Genomic DNA, 24022 nt, shown 5'->3' with positions numbered 1-24022 from the left:
TGGAATAAATCCATATCACAATGCGAAGGAAGATGAAAGCTTAATGAAACACAGGCAATTTCAGATTTTTATCCCAGAAAAACGAACCATTCATCCGGTGATTTTTCTTAAATCTTTTAGTAACGCATTTCCACGCACTTGGAGTGACCGGAAAAGGATTTCATATATTGTCGGTTACATCCAAGGCGATGCAGCTGTCTGGGCATACAGTCAAGCTGATGTATGTACCACGTACAGTGAGTTTGAGCGTGCTTTTCTGAACAAATTCTGGTCGCAATCCGTCCAGGAGCGACTCAGATGACAAATTTTAGAACCTGAAACTCTTAACAGTAAAAATGGTAACTTACGCAGATATTTTGAAAAATACTTGAACATGGGACACTTTTTAGACGAACCAGTCGCAACACATGATATACTCCGAGCGTTGAAGGCCAAATTGCCTTTCAACATTAAGGAAAAACTTCTACATATCCCGGATGACGATTCAGATTATTTTTTAACAGCTTTAGATTCGGTTGACATGTTACTTGAAGATCAGCGCTTCGCGCGGCAAAACAGCAGCCACAATGTTTACACTAGTGGTATGCAAAACATGCAGGCTTGCCAACACAATTCTGGCGCGCCCACAGTTGGATACGCGGTACAACAAAAACAGCAAACTCACATGCCGTCTCAATACGGAAATCAAAATCAACACGCGTATTCCAATACAAACAATAGTTACAACAGTAATAACATTTCATGCGGCAATCCATACAAGAGGCACCGCGGTAATAACTACAACGGTAACAACGGATACAAAGGTAATAACAAAAACACAAACAGAAATAGAAATAATAATAACTACGAGCCAAGACAGCATCAAGGTTGGACTCGTAACGATCAGTACTTTCATTCAAACTCTGCTTTACCACAGCATCCACCAGGTCAAAATTGGAGCATACCTTACGACCGACAGGTAAGTTATAATGCGCAACAGCAACAACAACCGCAAAAGTTTGGAGATCATAATAGGCAATATCCGAATGTGAATATAATAGAAATGACACCTGATGCACAACCTCAATCTGTGTCAGTACCTAGTACAAATGATAATCCAACAAACTAGAAACAGTCACTACTTTGCCCCAGGTCATGGCTGAAGAATTCTTGGGGGGCGACTTCAATGTTAATCAGTTATTTGACACCACACTTGAACAACAGAATAATGATATGCCGAGTAAATCTAAACAAAAACTACCTGTTTTACTTATAAGATACAACCACAATAACAATATATCAGATGAACTTTTACAAGACAGTACACAATGTCGTTTAAACACAAATGAAATTGTTTTAGCATCTACTACTGGTGTAGTAGGTGGGATTCCAACTACTATTATCCTAGATACAGGTGCAGCTGTGAGCGTTTTGTCTTTTAATTTCTATAAAAAGATGTGTGAATTGGAACCTGTGCCTGAGTTTCCTGCCCAAAACTGTAAAATAACTACTGCACTAGGTAATAAGTCATGTAGGGTTACGAAGCAAGTTTTTGTAAACGTTAAAATAGGTAATGGAACCGTACAATGGCCATTCCTGGTTGTACAAAACCTTGTGACAAATTGCATATTAGGAATAGATATTATGAGCGAGAAGGACTGCATTATAGACTTCTCCAAAGGTAAATGTATTTTAAATGATAAAGGCAGTGTAATTATTATTGATTTGGACAGGAGAACTCTAAAGCATGACAAACACTGTACAGGGTACAAGGTTCAGTTAGTACTTGACATTCAAGACATGCAAACACACTCATCTGATACAGAGATAATGGACTTGAAAACATTGCTTGATCATAAGATAAGTGAAGCTACAGCTCTCAGTGTACATGAACGTATAAAACTACAGGAAGTGTTATCCAAATATTTACAAGTTTTTACCAAACGATTAGGTGTTATCAACACGTATGTGTACAAGATTGAAGTTAAGCCTCACAAGATCTTCTACCATAAGACATATAACGTACCGTTATCTCAACGACCTGCTGTGTGGCAAGAATTAAAACAAATGTTAGACTAGAAGGTCATTGAACCATCCACCTCACCTTATTGTAGTCCTCTACTTGTTGTCAAAAAATCAAATGGAAGCATTAGGTTAGTGTTAGACGCACGAGCTATTAATGAAATAATTTTACCGGTTCACACAAAACCTGAAAATTTAGAAGAGCAATTACAGAAATTTCTAGATGCAAAATATTTTTCCACAATAGATCTCGCTAATTCGTTTTGGCAGGTGGGTATCACTCCTGATTCTCGGAAATATACTGCATTTATGTTCGGGGGGCGAACCTATCAGTTTTGTGTTCTACCCTTCGGACTGAATGTCAGCTCTGGGGTATTCATTACAGCCCTGGATACCGTGCTTGGCGACGATTTAGTTGAGACAGTCACACACTATGTAGATGATATACTGATAGCTACACAATCTTGGAATGAACACGTTGACACTCTTCAAAGAATTTTAGAAAAATTTGCACAAGCTGGAGTCACAGCCAACCTAAGAAAATCAAAATTTGGTTGCAGTGAGATAAAGTATTTAGGACATATCATTAATTCACAGGGCATACGTCCGGATCCCAGTAAATTAGATGCTATCAGAAACTTTCCTAGCCCTCGAACTAAAAAGCAGTTAAAATCATTCCTTGGGCATATTCATTTTTCAGACGTTTTTTGCCACAACCACTTTTGAACAGTAAACATCTGCTAAATCTACTCAGAAAGAATCAAGTTTGGATCTGGTCGGAACAGTGCCAGAATGACTTTAATACAATTAAACATGCTTTAGTGAATGCTAACATATTGAGCCATCCAGATTTCAATTTAGATTTTTGTATGACTTGTGACACTTCACGTACTGGCTTGGGCTGTTGCTTATTTCAAGTTGTAAAGAATAAAGAGGAGGAACAGATAAGAATTATTGGGTTTGCGAGTCGCACTCTAACTGAATGTGAGCGTACATACTCCACTACTGAGTTAGAAACACTTTCCATAGTATGGGCATTCAAGAAATTCAATTATTATTTATTTGGAAAGCATACAGTAATTTACACCGATCACCAGGCCCTGACATTTTTGTTAACTTGTAAACTTGTACATCCTAGACTATCACGATGGGCAGTTACACTTCAGAACTGCTCTTTTGAAATTAAGTACATAAGAGGTAAGGACAACACCATTGCAGACACTTTGTCTAGACTTCCACAAGGTATGAATGATACCAACAGTGACTTAGAAAATATAAATGACTACAGGATTCTCTTGATGCAAGACAAGCAGTATCACCAATATTATATTGATATGTGCAGAAACATGGCTGAATTACAAAAATCTGATCCTCACTGGTATAAGATAATAACATTACTGGTGGAAAAACACAATCATCCTTTGACTAAATATTACAAGTTACACAATGATGTGTTATTTTACCGCCGACATCCAAATGCTACTAACTGGTGTGTATGCATTCCCAAAGAGTCTGCACGTAATCTAATTTGGCACACACACTTAGTTTGGGGTCATTATGGGACGAAAAAGTGTTTGGCAAAGCTCAGCACATACTGTTATTTTAGCAATATGAGAAGAAAAATTTACAGGGAACTAAAAACATGTGTCATATGTCAAAAATCAAAACCTCAGAATTTATCCACAAAAACAGATTTACATTCTATTTTACCTAGTAAACCCCTGGAAATTCTGTGTACTGACATCAGTGGACCGCATCCAGCAAGCTCTGGAGGCGTCAAATATATCTTAGCTTTTTACGATATATTTTCTAAACATGTAAAACTTTATGCTTTAAAATCCGCCACTGCAAATGCTTTAATACGAATATTCTCAAGTGATTACCTGACGCACGTGGGAAAACCTAAAGCAATTCTATCAGATAATGCAGCATACTACTCTGGGTACAAATGGAGAAATTTCTTGAAGGACAATAACATTAAAAGTATATTTATTTCGAGGTTTAGTCCACAATGTAACGCGACTGAGAGACTTTTCCGAGAATTAAATCGATTCATGAGGACGTATATTTCATCAAAACATACTAATTGGGTGTCCTACCTAAGTCTTTTCGAAGACGTACACAATAGCTTAAATATTTACGATACGAATTACACACCTAACGAGATCATGTTCAATTGCAAACAGAACGATCAGTGGATAGAACCATTACCTAAGTTGTCAGACAAGGAAATCACACCTGAACAGAAAATAAAAGAAGTATTGACTACATTGACACATCACGCACAAATACGAAACAAACATCACAGAAACATAATAAAAAGAAAACAAAAATTCGAGGTAGGAATGCTTGTACTACCTCGTACTCATCATAAATCTGTAGCACTCAAACGACGCAACGCTAAGTGGTGTCTGCTATATGAAGGACCTTATATAATTGTTAACATACCGCATCCTGGTGCGTATCTGTTACAACATCCTAGAACTAACAAAATTATTGGGCTATACGCACACCGAGATCTTAGAGCATTTCATGCTGAATAATGTCAAGGTCATACCCATCAAAATATTGCTAAGCAACACGAAAAACTCTGTTGTTACAACACAGATAATAAGTAGTATAGAAATTTTCATTTCAGCGGTTCCAGTGACGCAGTTGAAGACAGAAGAACTCTTCTTTCAGCGCGCGCCTCCACCTGAAGGACGGAATATTAAAGTAAAATTTATGATTACGTAGCAGTGGATGACATATTAATTTTTCACGGAACATTTGTTACTGAAGGTACCACTGACTTGGTGTGACACCTGACGAACTGACAGACGTCATCTGTGAAGCGATCTTTTACTTTGAGAAATAGATGCTTTTCGTGTTGAGAGATGTGTGTCTAATCTATCAGTAGTCAAGGCCACACAGACACTCTACACACACGCACAAAACGCGAGGAATCGAACATTTTCTCTCTCTTACTATTTTGAATATTTATTGAGTAGTGAAAACGCCTGGTCTTGCCTACTGATGTAATGAATGTTGTGTCTAACCTATCTTAATTTCAGATGACATCACAAAAAACATCGATAATATCCCAGCAAAACCGCTAAAGAGGATGTAAATATCTGCAATTCATGAAATCAAATGTGACACAATGTAATAACCTATAGCGATGTAATGATGATGTAAACATGTTTATGTGCAACTATATTATGTTTATGCTAAGAAAATATGTGACGTGTGTATGTATAATTACTTATTTTTTTAACTGATGTATAGTGTAACTGTTACTATGTAAAAATTTGAACAAAACGAGTGCCAAAAAGACATTGCATAGTGAACCACTGTTCACGGACATTAACGAACATTACTAACTCTGCAACTACGCGGAAACCTATGTGAAAGAAACTGTTAATGCCATTCATTATGCAGCGTATCTATGTAAACGCGATGAACGATTTCCTTGATTAATAACTACGAACATTTAGGTGAGCTATATTCAGCAAAAAACTGAAAATGTGAAGTGCGTAATTCGTGCATCGTCTGGTGACATTACTACAGTACCCAACTTCAAGATGTTAACTGGATTAAATGGACACAAAGTGCCTGTCCAGAAAACAACACGACGGGTGGAAGAATTTTGGTTGGAACTTCAGGGAATGAAATGTTCTCGAAATGTGACGTACACTCTTACCTGGACTGTCCAAGGATCGACGCCAGCTATGTGCCGTCCGAGGTTCTGCAGCCAAGCTTCCACGGAATGTAAAAAACGAACTGCACGTGGACCAATTACTCGACGGGTCACGTCTGATCTGTAATAAGCAATGCTTTTAGTCACAACCAACTGCATCACTACGACTATAATGGAAATGAGAAATGGACACGCTTATGTATTAATAACGTTGTTATACAACGATGTTACTGTGATCAAAAAAACTTTACCACGACGATACTAACCTGTAAAAAATTATTGTGCAGCGGATGAATATGAACTGTAATAACGACACGATGTGTATAGGTCAACGCACCTGAAAAATACGGACATTTTTCTTTGAAGTATTTCAAAACAATACTATGTAATTAAGAACATTCAACAATCTAAGTTGTATTGTGTTATAACAAATATTGTAAATTTAAAACTAAGTTACCTGTCATAGAATGTAGTCTTCATATGTAATCTTGGTTGAATATTTTCTTTGTGCAACGACTGAAAAACGCGCGCACACGAACAATATGATCTGCAATACTGTGCCGCGTGATCTAACTGTATGATATAACGGCAGTGCCGCAGTTACACAGACGCTTCTGCGCATGCGCGCACTCTATCTGCCAACATTAGAACTTTTACGGTGCACCCGCGTCATTCAAATTTTGTATATAATGTGTATAATGTGTAATGTAAGTCATGTAAATAGTTGTAGATAACTTAGATTTTCTTGTGCCTTTAGGTGAATTGCTCGCCTGCAGGTGTGTTCTTTCGCCTCGCAATTCAGGGGGCAATATAAAGGCACATTTGCATGCCGAGCGTGAGTTTCCTCAGAAACGCGAAATATTAATTAAATAAATAATCAGTGACAAATAAATAAAGCCTATGGCACACAACTGCAGCGCTGTGTCGCTGATAAAACAAAAGCACAATTACGTTACTCTTATGTTTGATTAAGAAAGAGAGAGCTCTGGTTGAAGTGGTGCGAGAAGCACGTATTTTTTTTTATTGTCTGGCACACCGCCATATTTCATGTTATAGAAGAATACTGCGAGTTGCAACCACACTAGGCACTCGATTCTGTAAAGAATTTATATTTATAAAAGTAAGTAGGATTATGAACTGTAGGCTTATTCATTGAATATATCTGATTTATCTAACTGTGTAACTTTTTTATGTTTAGTAGACAATCACCTCTGTACGACGTATTGGCATGGCTGGCAAATTATTGTAATATTGAGATTTAGATTATGAGTCCGCACCTACCGCAGCAGTCTTTGGAAACGATTTAATTACGAAGTCCGATTATTCAGTTTTATTTCACGGTCAACTACGAGTAACATTGCCTTTACGTAAAAGCCATTGTCAAGCGTCTGATACCGAATAATTAAACGTCCACGTTGCAGATAAGCCAATACAATTGCAATCACAATCACCATCATACAGATAGAATAATCAATATCTAAATAACAATATATTTTTATTTATTAATTTATTTTATTTATTTTATAGGCTCTCAGCGTTCGCCAGTTTTTGGCCTCAACGAAGACGACTACCTTGACCCACGCGCCCTATTCGCCGGATTTAGCACCCTCGGACTTCTTCCTATTCCCGAGGATGAAAAGAGACTTGAGAGGGAAGCGTTTTGCGGATGTGGAAGACGTAAAACGCAATGTCATCAAAGTGCTAGCATGTACAAAGAGGACGAATTTAAAAGGTGCTTTGACTACTGGAATGAACGTTTGGACAAGTGTATTAATGCTAATGGAGAGTACTTCGAAGGAGATTAAGGTTGTATTTGAAAACAATAAAGTATATGCTTTCTAGAAAGAAATTCAGGGTATTTTTGGGTCTCCCCTCGTAAGACAACGTGTGTCTGGCGCAGTTGTTAGAGTGGTTAGTGCTGCTACAATGGCAGGTTGTCAAGAACGTGGTGTTACATTCGGTGCATGAGCGATGGGACACTGCATCTCCGAGGTAGCGATGGTTCGAGGATTTTCCCATATGACCATTTCACGAGTGTCCTATAAATATCAGGAATCTGGTAAAACATCAAATCTCCGACATTGCTGTGGCCAGAAAAAGATCGTGCAAGAATGGGACCAACAACAACTGAAGAGAATCGTTCAGTGTCCTTCTGCAAATTGCTGCAGATTTCAGTGCTGGGCCATCAAGAAGTACCAGCATGCAAGCTATTCAATGGAACATCATCAGTCTGGGCTTTCCACGCTGAAGACCCAGTCGTGTACCCTCGATAACTGCACGACACAAAACTTTATGCCTCGCCTGGGCCCGTCAACACCAACACTGGAAACATGATGTCTGGTCAGACAAGTCTCTTTTCAAATTGTCTCCATTCCCATACACGTCCATCCGCTCGATACAACATCACGATTCCTTGGACCCTGCATGTCAGCAGAGGACTGCAGTTGTAGTGATACCCTGATACGTCTCGATACGACTCTGACAGGTGACATGTATGTAAGCATCCTGTCTGATCACCTGTATCCATTCATGTCTATTGTGCATTCCGACAGACTCGGGCGGTTCCAGCAGGACACTGCAACACCCTACACGTCCAGAATTGCTACAGAGTGGCTCCAGGAACACTCTTCTGAGTTTAAACACTTCCACTGGCCACCAAACTCCCCACCCATGAACGTTATTGAGCGTATCTGGGATGGCTTGTGAAGTGCTGTTCAGAAGAGATCTTACGGATTTGTGGACAGCCCTGCAGGATTCATGGTGTCAATTCCCTCCAGCACTACTTCAGACATTAGCCAGTCCATGCCACGTCGTGTTGCCGAACTTCTGCTTGATTGCGGAGGCCCCACACAATATTAGGTAGGTGTACCAGTTTCTTTAGCTCTTCAGCGCATTGCTACTGCAGACTGCAGCTCCTAAAACTCCCAACTCCACTTGTACAACTGTCAAATCAGCACCTAGTTTCATGATAAGCTGGTCTTTTTCAAATACTGTGTAGCAAAAGTGACGATCATTGCATTTTCAGAAATTATTAAATTTTGTTGTTTCTCGTGTTGGTTGCATTGCAATATCCCATATGAAAATGACGCTTACTCTCATCACACTTAATTACAATTCCTGACGATACTTTAGTAGTAGTAGCCGAATTGATGTTGTTTTATTCATTTGTGGACTACTTTTACAAGGCTATTGGGCATATCAGGTTATTACAATTTGAGAAAAACAAAAGTAGTTCTAGAGGAATGTTCGATACTAGCCGATCGACTTTAACCTGTGACGTACTGGCTGCTGTGGCGTCACATTTTGGGGCGTATTTAAAATTGAATTCCTGTGTAATCTCGTTGGTTTATTCAGAAAATAATTTGTTAATCTTTGCGTGGGATTTGAAATTGCTTTTCAAGTATTGGTAGCATTGCGAGATATGGGGCAAGTGTGGGGCCAAGTTCTGCTGCTGATTTTGAAGATGTGGAAAGTAGCAGGAATGGGGTGCAACGTATTCATCTACTTTGTTCCGCTATAGTGAGATTGATGACATTCATTTCAGTTCACCAAACAGCTTCGCCAGACAGTACAATTTAATTGCTTGCTATTGTAAGTGTGGGCTGGGTTAGCACTTGAATGGGTGACCATCCGGTCTACCGAGTGCTGTTGGCAAATGGGATGGACTCACCCCTTGTGAGGCAAACTAAGGAGCTACTCTATTGAGAAGTAGCGGCTCCGGTCTCGGAAACTGACATACGGCCGGGAGAGCCGTGTGCTGACTATATGCCCCTCCATATCCGCATCCAGTGATGATGCCTATGAGCTGAGGATGACATGGTGGCTGGTCAGTACCTTTGGGCCTTCATGGCGTGTCAGGGAGGAGTTTAGTTTAGTTATTGTAAATGTAGTGTTTGTGACATTTTCGAAGGTTTCGGAGAAACACATGAGCTATTCGTTTATATGGGACTGTCCAAAAGATGGTGTGTGGTGGTCTGTTTGTTAGAAAGGTATGATTTGAGGTAAATGGAAATGCCGTGTGGCTAGGGCCTCCCTCCGGGTAGACCGTTCGCCTGGTGCAAGTCTTTCGAGTTGACGCCACTTCGGCGACTTGCGTGTCGATGGGGATGAAATGATGATGAAAGACACACAACACCCAGTCATCACGAGGCAGAGAAAATCCCGGGCCCCGCCGGCAATCGAACCCGGGACCCCGTGCGCGGGAAGCGAGAACGCTACCGCAAGACCGCTACCAAGATTTGAGGTATGAAGGCTTCCTACGAAAAGTATTTTATTAATTTCTTATATTTTTGTTTCAGATCTCCTATTTGGTTTGCTGCTCATGGGGCAGAAGCAGACTATAAAACTGTTACAGACTGGCGTTCGTTTTGCCTGGAAGTTTATTTGCATTTTGTTATGAGAAGGAACAGAATTGGTCGGCCGGTGGTTTTATAGAAATTGACGAACTGCAATTTCCGAGAGAGAAGTTACCTCCTGAGTCAATAGTCCAGCGTAATGTCACAATATGGACTGGTTTAGCTGGAGGTCTAGGTTAGCAAAGAAAGTGACGATTTGCATGTGAGTTGGCAAAGCATAATATAGTCGAAAAGGTACCTGTGGTGACACACTGATCTGTAGCGTAACCTGAGGTCTAAGTTAGGTTGGAACGCAACAATTAGATTTGTTGGTTTTGCCAACTAAAAACCAGACAGCGGAAAAGATTTCTTTGGTGATACATCTGATCTATACCTTACCCAGAGGTCTAGGTCAGGTTGGAATTCGCGAAGCCAATGAATCTGACAGTGGAAAAAATTTCGGTGGGGACCCACTGATCTGTAACGTAGACCGAGGTCTAGGTTATGTTGGAATGCAACAGTTTGGTTCTGAGTTTAGGAAGCCACCGAATCTGAGAGAAAAAAAAATTCTGTGGTGACACACTGATCTGTAGCGTAACTCGAGGTCTAGATCAGGTTGGAATGCAACAGTTTCGTTGTGAGGTGGCGAACCCAACGAATCGTTCAATGGACAAAGAGTTTGTGGTGACGCACTGATCTGCATTGGAGCCTGAGGTGTAGTTTAGGTTGGAATGCAGCAGTTTAATTGTGAATTGGCGAAGCCAACGAATGAGACGTCATCACAGAAAGCTTTTCTGCTGTCAGTTTAGTTCAACAGTTTTCTCGTTAAAGCCAAGACAACTATATGTGGTAGGAGTAGTGTGTTAGGTGTAATGCGAAAATTTCGTTGAGGTGTCGAAGGAAACGAATGCCGTTTGGTTATCTGCATCGTATGTCGTGATATATTATGCTCTTCGCAATATCCGACTTGTATTTAAGACTTTGTCAAATATTTTAACTATGAGGTTCATTAAGAATTATTTAATAGAAAACTGCAGCTAATATTATTTACGAATGACTACTATTGTCACTGGCTGATAACAGAGTAACGATTTAACTTTATCACTTCGTTCGTTGTGATGCTTGTTTGGCTTATTTCTGAATATGATTCGATTCACGAGTAATTATTTATTATAAATATTTCGCGGTTTCTGAGTATAATATGAGCGACGGTTATTTGGGAAGCAAATATTATTTCCGAGAGTCATGGGAGTGATTATCAACAGTAGCAGACTTTGGAAAAGCAGCCTGTAAGTGTATTTCTAGTTTACTTTTCTTGAATGATAGTTATAGCTCTTTCGTTTAGTAGCATGTTGTTTTCTGTTACATGGGCTGTATTTTCAGGAAATTAATGTGTATTTTTCATTTTGATAGTTTCTGGCGTTTTTAACAGATAGCGGCAGTTACAGTTCTTGGTTATGATTCGATTTAGTGACTAACAGTTCACCTACAGTATTTGTAAATTCATAATGAAATGATCTCACTTCTTTCCACTTCAAATTTTATGATCTGACGTCCGTTATAGCGATACAGTGTGTTTTTATGATGGGACCTACTCGATTCCTTTTTCGCTCTAAAAATGATTTCTTTCACTAGAATATTCGCAGTCCTAAGTGTTTATTTGCGACGTTGTAACTTTTTTTTTTTAACTCGCTGTTTTTATCGCGTTGAAGAAATCCACATTTATGTGACGTCACAATGAACATAATATTTACGTTGTTTGTTCCATGTTTTTTACGTCACTCGCCAAAGCCAATTACTCGTATGGAGGACTCCTCTCTATCCAACTGCTGTAACTACGAAACTTTAAACAGCTGCGTCTAAGCTACAAATTTTGCTAAGCTGAAAAGCAGTTCAATAAAAGAACCTTGGCCTACATTACAACCCTATATTTCATCGCAGCCTCCACTACAAAGTAGTAATTAATGTCGAATGCGTGTTGCTGAATATTCGAGGAAACCACGACGAACTTCTGTCGATCAGTTTCAGTTCCAGCGCTCCGAACAGTTTCCTCGATCCTCGTCTCTCATTGGTTAGGCCGGTATTACACTATCAAATTTCTTTGTCCAATATCTTTGTCAAAGATATTTGATGGTGTAATAGGGAACTTTGACAAATGTTGTCCAATATTTGATCAAATCTAGGGCCTCGCCGTAGATTTGATCAAAGAAATCGCTTGTCTTCTGTTCACTGCTATGCGATATGTTAACACGCGGAGCACTAGCATCACTGCAGCGTTCTGTCATCTTTAGTGTCTGTGAACATGGCAGCAAAGTACAGTTGGTGTGTGGCGTCTACCACAAAATTAACAGAAATTTATGAAGCGGATGAGGCGCTTTACAATGTGAGGCACCCTGATTATAAAAATAGATTAATAAGATTGGAGAGTTACAAAAGTATTGTGGAGATTATTAGCCGTGACATACGGCCTGGATGTACGGCTGAGGACATGAAGATTAGTGGTCTCCGCACAAGTTAGTCGTACGAGAAAGCAAAAGTACGTATTGACATATTCATTTATTGTTATTTATGCAAGTAAAGTTTACATGCCATACAAATGATTAGCATTCATTTGTTCACTGCAGCGACTTGAAGCATACAATAATGTTTACGTAAGCTATAAGTAGTTTACATTATTTTTATTACTAATATTGCAGATGCATAAAAGCAAAAGTGGAGCCAATGCACAGGCGGCGTATACTCCACAAGGGTACTGGTTCCACATGCGGAAATTTCTGGACCAGGCAACAGAGGCGGACGAGAGTGTTTGCAACATAGAAAGCACAGAAAGTGAAAGTGAAGGTTCCACACCAACGTTCGAAGAAATGTTTGAGGTATGCACATTTGTTTAGATTTTACATAACTAAATGTGATTATGTTGCCAGGGCACTTTTCCAGCGCCATTGTAAAATGTCTTGAAGTATTCTCTAACTGGTCTCCTGTGTACTGGACGTCCAGAAGCAGCTTGGCAAGGTATTGGTTCCATTCGCTATAGGTCCTCAGTGCTTTGCACTTATCTTGAGACACAGTCTCCTACTACGGCAGACACTGTTTCCTGACGAGTGTACAAGTGTTTTCTTCTCTCAGTTAACAAGTTGTGCAATGTGCAGGCAGCCAGTGTAATTGTGGTAACTTTTTCCGGAGGCAGATTAATGGTAGTAAGAAAAATCCTGAAACGATTTGCAAGCATACCAAAGCTGCTCTCCACTAATCTTCTTCCTCGTGACAGTCTGTAATTGAAAACCTTTTCTTCTTTTGTGATTCCTTTTAAGGGGTATGGCTCCATAATGTTATAACTCAAGAGGAAATGTGTCATCTGCCAGTACTACCATTGGAGTTGTAATGTTTGTGTTCCCAAGCTTCCTGCCTTCAGGAATGTTGAGAATAGATCGGTCAGTTTGCTTTTTGAAAACACTCCAGCATCACCGACACGCCCATTAGTTCCTACATCAACATACAAAAATTTGTAGGAAGCATCTACCGTGCCAAATAAAATGATACTGTTGAAGGACTTGTAACTGCAAAAGTGAGATCCACTAGCTTGTGGACATTTAATATGAATGTGCTTTCCGTCCATTGCTCCTATAGTGTTATAACAGTTCCACTTCTTCTTGAAATCCTATTTGCTCCCACTCTCCTCTGCTTGTGGGTACCTGTAAATACATAAGATTTATGTATGTGCAAGGAAGTACGTAACTAATAGCTTTTATCTCTTATTTTTTAGCATGAGATGCAAGAGCCTGTCGCATGTAGCGAGGCACAGCCCCAGCCCCTGCGTCAAGAGCGGCCTCCCACTTAAAGGAGGGAAGTCACACCAGACGTGGCAACAGATGTGATGGTGGAGGCCAGCAGGACACTTAAGGCTATGGCTGATGCTGCCAGAACCATGCCTGTCCAAGAAGACCGCTACAGTACCCTTGGCGCCCACATCACAGCAGATCTGCATGGAATGGAAAAAGTGGGTGGCAAGGAATTCACCACTGCCACAATGCACTGTCTGGAGCGGAATTTAATGGACAGGTGGGATTTGCTGCATGTGACAACCCAAGCACAACCGTCTGCCTCTGGGTATATCCAGGTTGCCTTGCAGCAGGCTGGAATAGAGGAAGAAGACTCGATTTTATATGTATATAATTTTTGTATCTCTCTAATCTTCATAATCTATTTTTATAGTCAGGGTGCCTCACATTGTAAAGCGCCTCATCCGCCTCATACATCTCTATTAATTTTGTGGTTTCACACATCAATTGAAATTTGCTATGTGAATAAAATAAAATAACAATTTATCTTAATGGACAGAAACTGTATTGAACATTTATTTACCTTCAGACAATGGTCCTTTGGTGCTTTATAAATGGCTTCACATGTTTCAGGTATTATTTTACTTAATGTGCACTGTGGAATCCGAGTGCTGTACTGTAAGCTAGAGTAACTAGCAAGGAATCGAAGTGTTACAGTGAGCCTGTCTTCTGCAGATATAGCAGTTCTTAGGTGAGTATTGTGTTTTGAGACATGAGGAATCACTTCACTGAGCACATACTGAAAAGTATGCTCATCCATTCGCAAGTAATTGATGTACGACTTGACGTCTTCCACTATTAGCTCACATAACAAGTTTTGTTGAATGCTTTTTTGGTCTCATCGTGAAACCCATGGCTTCACCCAGGTACGTTTCCTTTTTTTCCCCCGCTTCTGTATCACATGTGCATACACGGCAATTGTGGTACAAGCAGCTGCTGCGGTAAATAACAATTTGTTTTTGTCAGACGTCTTGAACTTTGACGTAGCGCTAGACGGGGTATTACATTGTCATCAAAGATCTTTGTCAAATATATTTGACGGAATATTGGATCACATCTTTGATCAAATCTTTGACGAAGAAATTTGATAGTGTAATACCGGCCTTATCTTAACCTACTTCCCATTGGCTACAAGAAACTGTCACATCGCCAATATATGTACTTGAAAAGAAGGAAGTGGTTGACACTAATCCTGATATGAACTGAAAAACTCGCATGTTAGATGTTGTTTCTGCCTGGCAGCTTTTGTGCTTTTAGAGGGCCCTCATACGCATCAGTTAGTTGAGCGATCGATTCGATTGTCCACTCCGTTTCGCCAACGTCACCTGGGCGTTCGTTTCGCCGTACAAATTATGCCTTGTGCAGCACTGTCGTGCCAACCGTCCGACAAAAGCTCGTCGTCAGTCACTCCAAAACACTAGTACAATGAGATTCTCTCGAAAACGTACACGTTATTGATGGTAAATGTCACATAATGCGTGAGCGGCGCGTTTAAATATTTTAGGAGGCTTATGACACAGAACAAAGATAAAGGTATCCCATATTATTCGTCCCAGTAGAGGGCGAAGATAACATACGTGACAATTCTGGTTCGAGTCCTGGTGATAGTAAGACTTTTTAAATTCACCTTCACGTCTCTGAGACCTTCTGGGTATTGTTATAATCAATAAATTTACAAAATAAACATGAAACACAGAAAATGCGAGTGGATATTGAAAACACATTGATTATCTGGTAAAAACAAACTACCACTCGTCGTCAGAAGAAAATATATATAAAAGACACGCACACGTAAGAAAGAATCAAAAGGTTACTTAGTCTCATTGTCAGCCGCCTATAACGTATAAAAGAAAATTTACAAGCTAGTTATTTTAAGAGACATCCCTTCCAAACAAGAACACCTTCAAAGAAACAATATACATGCAGACAAAATATATTCTGGTACTGGTATAGACATACTCTTGCCGGTGTTTTTTTCCGTTGTTTCAGTTACTTTCAACAGCAAAGGAAGAAGTTTACATTTCAGGCAGTGAATTGTAATTTTTCGCACAAGTTAGAAGGTACTTCACATGACTGGCACAGTTATTTATCTAAGAGGGAGCTTCTTAAATGCTTTTCGTTCCACATACCGCTCCATGAACCATTGACCTTGCCATTGGTGGGGTGACTTGCGTGCCTCAGCGATGCAGATAGCCGTACCATAGGTGCAACCATATCGGAGGGGTATCTGTTGAGAGGCCAGACAAGCGTGTGGTTCCCGAAGAGGGGCAGCAGCCTTTTCAGCAGTTGCAGGAACAACAGTCTGGATGATTGACTGATCTGGCCTTGTAACATGAATCAAAACAGCCTCGCTCTGCTGGTACCGCAAACGACTGAAAGTGAGGGGAAACTACAGCCATAATTTTTCCCGAGGACATGCAGCTCTATTGTATGGTTAAATGATGATGGCATCTTCACGGGTAAAATATTCCGGAGGTAAAATATTCCTCTATTCAAATCTCTAGGCTGGTCTACTCACGACGATGCTGTCATCAGGAAAACCAAAACTGGCGTTCTATGTAACAGAGTGAGGAATGTTAGTTCCCTTAATCAGGCAGGGAGGTTCGAAAATTGAAAAGGAAAATGGATAGGTTGAAGTTAGATATAGGGGGAATTAGTGAAGATCGGTAACAGGAGGAACAGGATTTCTGCTCTGGCGAACTCAGGGTTATATATGTAAGACTGAATAGGGGTAATGCAGGAATAGGTTCAATAGTGAATAAGAAAATAGGAATAGGGTTAGGCTACTGTGAACAGCTTAGTGAACACATCATTGTAGCCAAGATTGACTGTGGTGGGTATCGGTTTTGTGTCTTACAAGTTTATATGCCAACAAGCTCCACAGATGATGCAGAATTTGAAGAAATGTATAATCAGATGAAAGAAATTATTCAGGTAGTTAAGGGAGACGAAAATTTAATTTTGATGCAGGACTAGAATTCAGTAGTAGGAAAAGGAAGATAAGGAAAAATAGTAAGTGAATGTGGACTGGCAGGAAGGAATGAAAAAGGAAACCACCTGGTAGAGCATAATTTAATGATCACTAATAGATGGTTTAAAAATTGTGAAAGAAGACTGTATAGTTGTGTCTCCAGGTCTCTTCCATGTACACAATCAATCTGAAACCTTTACATAAGATAGAGATTTTGGAATCAGATTTTAATTTGTAAAACATTTTCGAGTGGAAGATGTGGAATCTGGCCATAATTTATTGGCTTTGAATTGTAGATTGAACTAAAGAAATTGCAAAAGAGTATGCAGTTGGAAACATTAGGGAATGATTGACGTGGACAGGGGAAAGGAATACAGTGGAAAATGAATGAGTAGCTTTGAGAGATGAAACAGTGGAGGCAGCTGAGGATAAGACAGATAAAACGACAAGGCCTAGTAGAAATCCTTGGGTGACACAGGAGATACTGAAATTAATCGATGAAAGGAGAAAATATAAAAATGCAGTAAATGAAGCAGGCGAGAGGGAATACAATCGTCTAAAAAATGAGACTGACAGGAAGAGCAAAATGACTAAGCAAGAACAGCTAGAGGACAAACGTAAGGAACCAGAGGAAAGATAGCTAATGCCTACAGGAAAACTAAAGAGGCCAATGGAGAAAGAGAAGCACCTGTATGATATCAAGAGCTCAGATGGCAACCGGTCACAAGCAAAGAAGGGAAAGTTGAAATGTGGAAGGAGTATATAAAGGGTCTATACAAGAGAGGTGAACTTACAGCCAATGTAATAGAAATGGAAGACGACACAGAGAAAGATGAGAGAGGAGACATGATACTGTGAGAAGAATTTGATAGAAAGACGTCTACGCCTGAAGCCTTGTTTTCACTTACAACATTCTACCAGGACTGCTGATAGCCTTGGGAGAGCCAGCCATGACAAAAGTCTTCCATCTGGTGTGCAAGATGTATGAGACAGGCGAAATACCCTCAGACTTCCAGAAGAATATAATAATTCCAATTCCAAAGAAAGCAGTTGCTGATAGGTGCGAATACTACTGAAATATTACTTTAATACATCACAACTGCAAAATAATAACACGAATTCCTTACAGAAAAATGGAAAAACTAATAGAAGCCAACCTCGGGGAAGAACAATTTGGATTCCGGCAAAATGTGGGAACACTTGATTCCGGCAAAATGTGGGAACACTTGAGTACTCTACAACTTACCTTAGAAGATGAGTTACGGAAAAGCAAATCTGCGTTTATAGCGTGTGTAGATTTAGAGAAAGCTTTTGACAATGTTAACTGGAATACTCTCCTTCAAATTCTGAAGAAGTGGAAGTTGTAACTAGCTTTTCACTCCCTGTATCTTACTGCTACAAGAGGACAGGCTACAACATTGAGAAGGGAGTGAGACAATGTTATTCAGTTTGTGCGTTGAGCAAACAGGAAAGGAAAGGAAAGAAAAAATTGGAGGAGAAATTAAAGTTCAGGGAGAAGAAATAAGAACTTTGAGGTTTGCCAATGACACTGCTGTCTCTGACAGAATTACAAAGGACTTAGAAGCGCAGTTGAATGAAATGGACAGTACCTTGAAAGGAGGATATAAGATGAACATCAACGAAAGCAAAACAAGGATAATGGAATGTAGTGGAATTAAATCAGATGATGCAGAGTGAATTGGATTGGGAAATGAGACACTTAGAGTAAAGGCGAGTTTTGTTATTTGGGCAACAGAATAACTGATGATGGCCGAAGCAGAGAGGATATAAAATGTAAACTGGCAATGGCAAGAAAAGCGTTCATTAAGAAGAGAAATTTGTTAAGATCGAATATAGATTTAAGTTTAGACAAGAAGAGAATAGAAGCTTTTGAAACATGGTGCTACAGAAGAATGATGTAGATTAGATGTGCAGATCAGGTAACTAACGAGTAGTACTGAATAGAATTGAGGAGAAAAGAAATTTGTGGCACAACCTGACAAAAAGATGGGATTGGTTGACAGGATACATTCTGAGACGTCAAGGGATCACCAATTTAGTAATGGAGGCGAGTGTGTGGTTAAAAATCGTATAGGGAGACTAACAGTTGAATACTCAAGCAGATTCAGGAAGATGTAAGGTTAAAAATCGTAGAGGGAGACCAAGAAATGAATACTTAAACTCCAAGAAACTACTGCAACTTACAACCTCCTGAATTTGCTTAAGAGGCTTGCCAACTGCCTGACAGAACAGCATTTAGTCTCGTGCACAGTGTCAAAAGTCGAACTTCTAACATACATGGTATGGCGTGAGGAGGGCGTTACTTCAAGGATGGAGTTTATGTAGAAATATAAAGACTGCAGATGTTTGTGGAACATATTGTGCGAGGCTTATAGCAATACAAATGCAAGAAATGAAGGACTTTTTTCATTTTTTTAACTAATTTACATGTTTGTATTTCTCTTTCATGGTTTTATTTCCAATACTTATCTGAAATGAAATCTAAAAACCGAAATGTTCAATGGAAGTTAATTCAGAAAATACTCTTAGTTTCGACGTTGCAAGTGCTGAAAAGGCCCAGCAAATATTGAAGCCCTCTGCTACGAGGAGCAAAGTGTGGAATTTTTTTTCGTTAAAGAAGTTGTTAAATGCTTCATTTATTATGTATCTGTTGTTGTATTTATTAGATCACCATCATGTGTAGTATTTCTTTCAGGAATTCGAATTCAATTTCTTAATTTTACAAGTTGTCTTCAAAATTACATGCATAAATAAATTGATAACGTTTACATGAATTTCTTTTATTTTATTTATTTGCTTTACCACATTTCCTCAGTGAACTATAAACCACGGTGGAAGTTTCAGGCATCATTGTAGGTAATAACTGTGGGAATACAACACTATTGAATTTGAGGTCATCTTAACCTCTGTATGTTGCTGTTACCTACATTACGATTTTTGGCCACTGAAAGCCTCTAGCATGCCTGTATTCTTTTTCGTTAAGAATGGTTTGACGGAGTTCAGCAGCTCCGAAATGCATGATTCATTCATTCTTAGATATTTACTAAAACCATCGGTTCCCAGCTGCTTAAGTAACAGACTATGCGTGAATTTCTTTCCTTGCATAAAGCCCGGTCCACACGCAACGATCTGTCTGCGCAGACATCGGCGCAGATGTCTGTACATGCAAAAGATCGCTGCAAATGTGGTGTGTTCACACGACACAAACCCCAATCTACTACTCGCCCGCCATCTGTCGGTGTAGAAAAGAAATATCAGTGGCAAGCGACTACGCTCCCCGAAAACGTCAAAATTTAATTCAGTTATTTTGAAAAATAGAAATGGAGGAAGTTCTGTTGTGGTCTGTGTTCACAACTTGTGTTGCAAAAAACATTCAGACCAACCGCAGGAAACAGAGAAAGCGGTCAAAATGGTGCAGACAGTGGCTGCTAAAGCGAAAGCAGTTTTGTCACGTAAATTTACTGCGAGAGTTGCAGGGCGAACCTGTTTTGTTTTACATAACCTCGTGTTCCATTTCCTCGCACATTGGCACTCCAATTTCATCTTCAATTGTACTCCTGCTTGGTCTTGGCGTTTCTTGATCACTAAGAAAGCCAAGTAGATCAAAATACCATAACGTTGGCTGGTATACTTGATCTACTCCTACACCAGATCTTCTAGATTTCTGAACTTTGGATAACTCTTTTCGGTAAACAGTTCGCTGACAGACTAATTTACTTGACTTGCCTTCATGAACTCATCTTTCAGGAAAGCGTAAATAGCTTCACATGTGTTGGGTATTATTTCACTCAATGCTTGTTTCGATATTGCAGATGAAAATTCCAAATCATTGTAGCTCCTTCCTGTTGCTAGGAATCTTAATGTTACTGCCAGGCGTTCATGAGGAGAAATTTCCCTTCTCATACAAGTATTTTTCTCATAATATGAGGGGTTACATGCTTTAAGAGATAATTATAAGTTTCGACATCCATCCGCAAATAATTTCGCCAGTTCGCAACGAAATTATTTTTTTATTACCGTTTCTCTGTTTGCCGAGGTGCCAACTGCCCGCAATTTTTCAATTAGAGCATTGTATGCTGCTGTCTTTTTGTCTCGGTCACTATATTCTTTACTTTTCATCTTCCACAAACATGGGTGGTTTCTGTATATTTCAATGAATTCACTTACAAACTCTCGAGAACACTGACGAGTATCAGCCATTTTAATGCCCTGTGCACACAAATACAAACACTAGACTGAGCAAACAGCTGTTTCGCGCCTGATTTGCGACGATCTCCTGTCCACACGCTCCAACTTGTCTGCGCAGATGTGGTTTGAACCGACAGATTTGAGAGGTTTCGCTCAAACCTCCAACTCCAACTTCCAGGTTTGCACACACCTCAGGTTGGTGCAAATCTTCTGTTCACACGCAACGATCTGTCTGCGCAGATGTGATGTGCGCAGACATTTGCGCAGACAGATCGTTGCGTGTGGACGGGCCTTTAGGCAGTTCTTTGCCCACAGCTTTCTCTCGGCTTTTTTTTTTTTTTTTTTTTTGACCTTGTTACCTCTAAAATTACAAAGGCAAACCCCAAAACCAAGCGGGATCTCGTAGGATATAAAACTCAGTGAACAGCGCAGCGCTGTTGTGATTTGTTTGAGTGCAATCGATTGGGACCTGTGTAGACTGCGTCGATCGCTCCGGACGTGTGTACAACGTCACGAAATTGAACAATCGGTCGGCCGGCAAAATTTGCGCCCATCTAGGATCCCTTAACAATATGCCTCATGTGACAACGTACGCCACTTCATTTGACTTCCTCCTGCAGCAGAAACCATCCACAGAAAACTTCACAAGGTCTGCTTCAGTAATTTAACAGTGTGTTACACGTATTATTTTCCGACTGTATCAAGGATATGGCAGGCCAGTTGTATTAAGATATGGTTATCGAAACTAAGAGACCCATGGATATCACGCCAAAAATTCCTTCTCGTGACATGGCTTTCTACATAAATGAGGAACAAATACACTCTGTGCCACTCTTATATGCAAAATAGGAGTTTAAATTTTATATCATTTTATTTATTTGTTCGTGTTCTGTTGATCCAATGTACAAGAGAATTACATGGACAAGGAACATGAAGACAATACTTTCAGATCCCAAAAGATACAAATTGTGATTTGTACAGGAAGAAAATACGCTAATAATTACAAGCTTAGGCATTTCCAAAAGTGAACAGAGGTATAAAACAATCACATAATAAATTTCAATTATTATACATTACAAGTTAAAAGGTAGAGAGAATTTAAGTACATCATCAACCTGAGAAAAAATTTCAATGCTAACATAGGTTGTGATTACCAATTGGTAACAGCAAATGTTGCAAGTACAATGTGTCATATCTAAATTATGATGAAGATATGTTTACATTAAAGATTTCGTTAAAAGAGTAAAAAAGTTTTCCACAAGATAATCTTTAATTTACTTTTGAACTGTGTCATTACATTGCTAAGATTTTTTTATGTTTGAGCAGTTTACATCTTTTGTAGTTGACTCAAGTTTTTTCTGTCGACATGCAAGTCATGTTTTGACCTTGTCTTGTAGTCATGAAAGCACTATTGATTTTGTTCATGGTAGGTTTTTAATTAAAAAGCATATAAGAGATGGGATGTAATGTAAGGTCATTGATAATATTTTATGTATTTTAAAGTGTTTTCTGCAGGAACGATTTCTGATAACTCTGTGACTCAGAAAAGAGCAGTCAGAATTCTAAGCAAATACTTTATTTGCCATTGGTTGGTTACCCCAAGATATTACGCTATATGGCAAAAATGAATGAAAATAGCCAAATAAGTAGCCTTAACAGTGTCAGTATTAGCAGTTGCTGCTACAATATGTAAAGCATAACTTGCTGAACTAAAAGTCCAGAATATGGCAAGACCAATATAGTTTCTTGTCGATGTGAAGGCCTAAAAATTTTGAAGAACGAACTTGCAGTATATAATGATCACTATGGTTTAGACACATATCCTCCTGAACTTTCTGAGACCCATGGAAATGAACCCAGCTTTTTTTAAAATTTAAAACCATGCCATTTTAACTGAACCACCTATGGAGATCATGGAACACAAAGTTGGCAGACGTTGTAATGTCACTGTCAGGTGTGCTTTCAACTAAAAGGGATGTATTGTCAGCAAAGAGAGTAAATTTGCTAGTAGCTTTTGTACAAAGTGGAATAAAAATAAGAAAGAGCTAAGGGCTCAGCACAGACCCTTGTGGCATTCCTGTACTTACTGTTCCAAACGACTTTAAGCTATTTAGCCATTTCAGTGATTCAGTGATACCCTCTCATTTCCTTCGGTCAGGTACAATACAAGCCACATCTCAGTTGTGTCATTGGCAAACCTCAGAGACAGCAAAGTTTTTACTTTTTTTTCTTGAACTTGAATTTCTTCTCCAAATTTTTCTTTGTACACTGTGCAAGCAATATAGGAAATCCGACTGGATAGGCTAGAGCCCTGTCTCACTCTGTTATCAAACACTGCTTCCCTTATAACTGCTGTCTGATTTCTATACAAGTTTTAAACAGCCTTTTGCAGCCTGTGTTTTACCCCTGCTGTCTTCAGAATTTCAAAGAGTCAGCACTGTCAAAAGTTTTCTCTAAGTCTACAAATGCTGTAAACGTAGATTTGTTTTTCCTTAACTTTTCTTCTAAGAAGGTGGACCGTCGGAAAATATCTGTAAACGAATGTTACTTTCACAGCATAAAATAAAAATAAACAAGCTGTCTCTCTGTCCACGGAGTCTGCAGTTTCTTTTGGCTCATGAATGTCATTGAGAAACTGCAGGAGTGGCGAACCAAACTAAGTAGATTTGGATAGTGTCCGCTCAAATGCTCCGTCTATCTTTCGCTAGTTTCCACTTTTCGCTTCTCCCTTCAACACTGGACAATAAGCGAACGCGTTTTTTTTTTTTTTTTTTTTTTTTTTGGGTGAGACTGTGCAAAAAATCGACGCTACTTTTGAAACTAGCCAGTGAGTTTTGTTTGTTGTTAGTGTTCTTGTACTTCTTACTGCTAACACTTCAGAGGTACTCCTCTGTCTGATACAGCGATACCAATCCCACGGTTTGCAGTCTCGCCCACGCGACTATTTCCGAAAAAAATTAAAGTGCTGCGAACGAAAAAGCAACACAAT

At 39.4% G+C, this 24022-nt stretch overlaps 1 protein-coding gene across 1 annotated transcript in view; it reads left to right on the top strand.

Annotated features, from left to right (window-relative positions):
- Positions 1-7427, top strand: part of LOC126484219 (uncharacterized) — a 108424-nt gene extending 100997 nt beyond the window's left edge. Inside the window, exon 6 of the mRNA XM_050107633.1 lies at positions 7208-7427. The gene's annotated coding sequence lies outside the window, so the exon portion shown is untranslated. The remainder of the gene's footprint in view (positions 1-7207) is intronic.
- Positions 7428-24022: the final 16595 nt, after the last annotated feature.

The sequence above is a fragment of the Schistocerca serialis genome, chromosome 6, assembly GCF_023864345.2.
Source record: "Schistocerca serialis cubense isolate TAMUIC-IGC-003099 chromosome 6, iqSchSeri2.2, whole genome shotgun sequence".
Classification (NCBI taxonomy): Eukaryota; Metazoa; Arthropoda; class Insecta; order Orthoptera; family Acrididae; genus Schistocerca; species Schistocerca serialis.
The sequence above is the reverse complement of the archived record's forward strand: the minus strand, read 5'-3'. Positions and strand labels throughout refer to the sequence as shown.